This window comes from Lethenteron reissneri, chromosome 42, assembly GCF_015708825.2.
Source record: "Lethenteron reissneri isolate LAM-NWPU_2019-01 chromosome 42, ASM1570882v1, whole genome shotgun sequence".
In the NCBI taxonomy this organism is placed as follows: Eukaryota; Metazoa; Chordata; class Hyperoartia; order Petromyzontiformes; family Petromyzontidae; genus Lethenteron; species Lethenteron reissneri.
This window is the reverse complement of record NC_083820.1, coordinates 2335240-2341011: the sequence shown is the minus strand read 5'-3', so window position 1 is coordinate 2341011 and position 5772 is coordinate 2335240. Positions and strand designations below refer to the sequence as shown.

The 5772-nt window shown below is 42.5% G+C and overlaps 1 pseudogene; it reads right to left on the bottom strand.

Annotated features, from left to right (window-relative positions):
• Nucleotides 1-3793: 3793 nt before the first annotated feature.
• Nucleotides 3794-3927, bottom strand: LOC133353103 (U2 spliceosomal RNA; annotated as a pseudogene).
• Between the last annotated feature and the right edge of the window lie 1845 nt (nt 3928-5772).

Genomic DNA, 5772 nt, shown 5'->3' with positions numbered 1-5772 from the left:
TTTTTGGCCACCAAAGGACATCGGCAATGTGAATGGCACCGTGTGCTCACGACAATATAACGAGAAATCTCGATCAATCCCTCAGTTAAGCTTCCAGAGGTGGCACTGCGAGCCCCAGAGTCAAATCAATACCAAGGCCCTGCCAACCCTTTAGACTCAGGCAACCACTGAATGGGTGGTGGTGGGGGGAGGACACCAGACATTAGCACAAGTCACTCTGGCCTCTCTGTTCCGTCTCTCTCCCATCTGCCATTTGGACCACAGCCCCCCCCCATACCCCCAGCGAGCGAGTCATTTCGAACTTTAAATGACGTCATTTATCATGCGCGCTCGGGTCCATCACACGGGGGAGTTGGGAGGTGCTCCGATTATATTGTTCGTCTACACGGGAGCTCAGAGTAGTTTCCAGCAATCGTGGCTCGCTTTCCCGCAGCGCCGGTTTTTTTCTTCTGAGTGACAAACGTGGCAGTGATGTCGAGTGCAGTGACCGAGTTAAAAAATCCATTATATATTTTTTTTAAAAACTAGGCCACATCATAATGGAAACCTCGAACGGTGGTGTGATGTCATTTTCCTCGCCTGGTATGCAGGAGGTCAGGGGTTTAATCCTGACCCAGACGCCTGCTGCTGTATATTTGGAGTTTGCATGTTCTCACCGTGGTCGCGTGGGTTTTTTTCTCCGGGTCCTCCATTTTTTCTCTCCACATTTGGAAACATCCGTTTCGACTATTTAATTATTTTGCTGCTATAAATGTTCAAATGATCAGTCACTTTGTGGCCAGGTCGATTTTGAAAAATACGTTTTTACCTCAGTGGCCTTTGCCTTGTAGGATGGGGATGGTTTAATTATATTTGTAATTGTTTGGGTGATTTATTTACCTTTCTTGTACTTTGCACTACTGTCGTGTTTTTGTACTGTTTGTTGTTGTAACGTTCTTACCCGCCCCGACTGGAAATCTGTAAAAAAAATTGCTTAATAGCTCTGATGATGTGCATCAGGGAATATATTAGGTATCGTTATGAGACTAAATAAAATGGTGACTGCGATGTGATCTTTGTTGAAATTTTCTGGGGGAAAAAAAAGAAATGGCCATGCTTTCCAATAACACACGATGGATGTGTACGCTCCCCCGTGTATTACTTAAATCATGCGAACCAACTAAGCAACGCATTTGATATACTGTTCATGGGAGACAATCACAATGGTTATTACTCCCACGCTTTAACAGAAACCAGGACAATTATTAACGCTAAAAGACCGTTTCATTTCATGATTTTGAATAGTGCCTATTGCATTTCTAAATGTTTTACAAAAAATTTTGCATTAAAATTAGGGGTGCACCAAATATCACTTTTCACTGTTTGGCCTAATATATAATTTATACGTATTCGCACACCTTTTAATTTTGAAGTCAATTTCAATAATAATTTAACAGCTTAAAATTTAAGTTATGGTTAGACTCTGGGTTACTGCCATCACAATATACGTAACAATGATGACGCACACCAGTCTACACGATGCAATCCATGGCAATTGGAGCACGACTCTATCATGGACACACGAGCAAAGAGGCGCTTCTTACAACAATAGTGTGGGCAAGCAGTTTCAGGGCTGCCCCTTTACCGTTTTACTCGTAACCACCTCACGACACTTATATTTTAAAGCATTCCATAAAACCAAAGCGAATTTGTGTCGGAATTAAATCAAATGTGTCAACAGACACTACTTATTTTACCACTGACGAAATAATACTCAAAAGGTGTGCACAAAAACAACAGGAAGGCATAGCTCCCATCATGCCATGCATGTATTGTCATGTGACCACCACACTGCACGTTCAATGCTCTCAGCCTTATCTAGACCACTAGTTCAACAGCTGCACATGCGGTTGTATAATTGTTGAGACCACCAACTCGCAAAGAATTGAAAATGTGGTCATGCCATCAGGCAGCAACTGGCACACGCGTTCCCGTTGTGATGGGTTCTCTCATCAGAGAGTACTGCAACTTGGAATGAAAGAAAATTACTTAGTTTACAAAAGATCCAACACAAATCCAGTGCCACCTCGTTAGAGCTCAACACTTCATAGTTTGGAACTTGTCCGATGCGATGATATTCAACGCTTATGCAATGAATATTAGCTTGAATTTCTGGAGGCTGTACATTTAACTCTGACTAAATGCATAACATCTACTAAGTGTGCTACAAGTTATTAATGTTGCCTTCGTATTAAAAAAAAATCACATTTAGAAAAATCTACCTGAAGCAAAGACATAAGTGCATAAAATGTATGCTAAATTATTCAATATTATGAGTGCTGTGGTATAACAGGAAAGTGTTGTCACTTGCACAATTTTAAGACCGCAGTTTGCACAGTTAACAGTTTGATTCCAGCATGCCCTTAGTAATGTTTGAGTTATCAATAAAAGGGCAACACTCTTTGCTACGAACCGCACGCTAACGATCCAGTGGTAGCGAGTGTACACTTACACCAGTGTGTCGTATTTGTTGCCTGAAATACAGAGTTTTGAAGTTACCTTTTCTGAGCAGACTTTGGTACAAGAGGTGTTATTTATTTAATAAATGCCGGTTGCTGTACATGCCTAATGCAAGTGGACTATGTGGGAACACACATATTAGTAGATATGCAGGCAGTCTCCATCATATAAATCTCCACGTTAAAAAAAGTCGTCTGTCCACAACCGATCAGCCCATGGCCTTCTGGGAGTCAATAACTTCAACGATATTCATTTACCATTGATTCAGTCCATAGTTGGCTTGTACTGAATCAATTCTGTTGACATTATTCACTCCAAGAAGGCCGCGCGGTCTATGGGTTGTGTTAAGAATACTTTTGTTATTTTTGTACGTGGATAGGCAGATATACAGGGTTTTTTAAAATTTGGACCCAATTTCAAAGCAGTATATTTCGCGATGGCAACATGTTACAATTACATAACAGTTTCAATACGGTTTAATTATTTATCAAGTTTTACTAACCTTTATAAATGCTCTATGTGCCCTCCTGCTGTACGGACAACATCGAGACGATAGTTGAATTCGTCCCAAACGCCTCTCTAAGTGTCTTCTTCCACTGAAGTCACCGCTGCCGTGATTCTGTTTTTGAGGTCATCCAGATTAGTCGCTAATGGTGGCACAAAAACACGGCCTTTGACGAAATCCCAAAAAGAAAAAGTCGCAGGGTGTGATGATGTCTGGGGATCTTGGGGGCCAGGAGTGTAGCGCCAAGTCTTGGGGTCCCGTGCGACCTATCCAGCGTTGAGGCTGTGGGTCTTGCGAATGACCGAGGCTCGGGGCTGTTTGTGCGCTAGGAGAGGCATCTAGCGGTAATCATTTGAAACTCCGTGCCCCGCCGTTTCAAGTGGTAAGAGTTTAATTCATGGGCGGTTCGTGGTTGCAGAGATATAGCCATTTCAAATCGTGCCAATCATTTTAAAACACCCTGTACTAAGGAGACGTATTGTCTACTTGTATATTTTGTTAAATATATTCTACACAACGACAATAACGATTATTTGAGTTATTAAACAAGGTTATTGTATAATTAACTTCATTAGCGATTTCAAGATTGTTGGTACAACCCAAGTTTTTTTTACTTTAGGAGCACAGTTCAATATTTCGTCTGGGCCCATGAGTGTGGATTGGGAAAAAATGTGGACCCAGGACCGGTTCAGGTATCACTCGCCACTGACGTGGTGCTCGAATCACGACACCATATATATAGTGCGGGCCTATTTGGTTGCATTCTGCAATTATTCAGTGAGAAAGACTAGAGATTGATTTCCTTAGCAGCTGTAAAGCCGAATACACTATTTAATTATTACATCAAAATAGCAATCTCTCATTTATGAAACTGATAAGAACAGATACTGCACTTGATCTGAGCCAAAAGGCCGAGAGTCGATGTAATCTGTCATTTATGTTTCGTAAAAAAAAAAACGTATTATTGCTTTGATATGTATGTAAATGATTAATAATATCGTGATGTAAAATTTATTTAGGGCAATTGATAATGCAGCGATGCAAAGGTACTGCCCAAACACGTGCAATGTCATCCACACAGGATGCACATCATGGGAAACTCGGCTTCACGACCAATATCATCTATAATACAGGTTTTTTGGGTTAGATCGCGTAAATATATAAATGTATCGTTAAACCCGCCACCACCCGACACAGCCAACTAGTAAGGTTTGTCACGTAAACAGAACGTGGCCAATTCGTCACTAGTACAGTTGGAGAGTCAAGCCACAACATTTACAATCTAAGTACGACGTTTCGCCAGTAATTACAACAAGCTTCATCAGGCGACAGATTGTAAATGTTGTGGCTTGGCTCTCCAACACACCGGTGTGCTGTACGAGTGACGAATTGGCATGTTCTGTTTACGTGACAACCCTTACTAATTGGCTCTGTCGGGTGGTGTAAGGTTTAACGACACATTTATATATTTACGCGATCTAGCCCAACACACTTGTATTATGGATGGGAAACTCTCTCTCCAAGAATGATAAACGAATGCATTAAAAGCATATCCCGAAGTGTGCGTGTGTGTGCAGTTACAGTTTCAAAGACAACTTCAATAAGTCCCCCCTCCCCAACCCCTACCCCTCTTTGTTGTGAGACTGACAGTTTCGCTTTGTGATTGGAAATAATTATTTGATGGGGCGTCTAGAGTTTCAAACTGCACGTTTTGCCACTCGCTTTGGGCAATCCCGCGCAGGCAAGCAGAGGTGGGCGTTGTTCCTCTGAGTCGACATCGTCTGTTGTTGTTGCTGCTGCTGCTGTTGCAGGTCCTCGCAAAAAAAGGAAAACTGCCACAGGGCTTTGCGGACGTCAAATATATTTAATGCTGGAGAGCAACTCTCTTAAGTACGTTTCTGCTTGGTATTGCGATGCGGGGTGTTTAAAAGAGATGGACCCAATTTCAAAGCAGTATTTTTCACGATGGCAACATGTTACAATAACACAAAAAGTTACAAACGGTTTAATGAGTTATCTAGTTTTACTAGCCATTTTATAAATGCTCTATGTGACCTGCTGTACGGACAAGATCGAGACGATAGTTGAATTCGTCCCAAACGCCTCTCAAAGTGTCTTCTTCTCACGTTTTTCTCTGAGGTGCGTGCTCGCCCTGTGCTCTTCCCCTTCCAAAAACAGCCCGTTTCCTCAAATTGTTGGTACCAACGACGAATGCTCTTTGACATTGGCGGATCAATGCCAAAACGCCGTTGAAACGCACGCTGCACCGCAATTACAGATTCAGTCTTGCTGAACTGCAGAACGCAAAACGCCTCTTGTGTTGTGGGGTCACCATCTTGCGAATGACTGAGGCTAGGGGCTGTTTGTGCGCTGGGAGAGGCATCTCGTGGTAATCATTTGAAACTCTATGCCCCGCCTTTTCAAGTGGTAAGAGATTAATTCATGGGCGGTTCGTGGTTGCAGAGATATAGCGATTTCAAATCTTGTCCATCTGTTTGAAACACCCTGTGTATCGTAATATATAAACTGTACTTTATTGTGTGCCGCGGTGTGATAGTTCACATAGTGGATTTCGCAAATCCAGCGGTCATCGGTTACATCTCCGGTCAGAGCGGTTGAAACGACCGGTGCAAGTTTATTTAATCGCCCTGATTCTGTCCATTCAGCAGTATAAAATGGACCCCACCAAACGCTGATCCATCGGCAGGTCACGTGTGGTGGGGTAAAGTGTCGCAAACTCGCACATTTCTCGGGGAGGCAGGCCACTT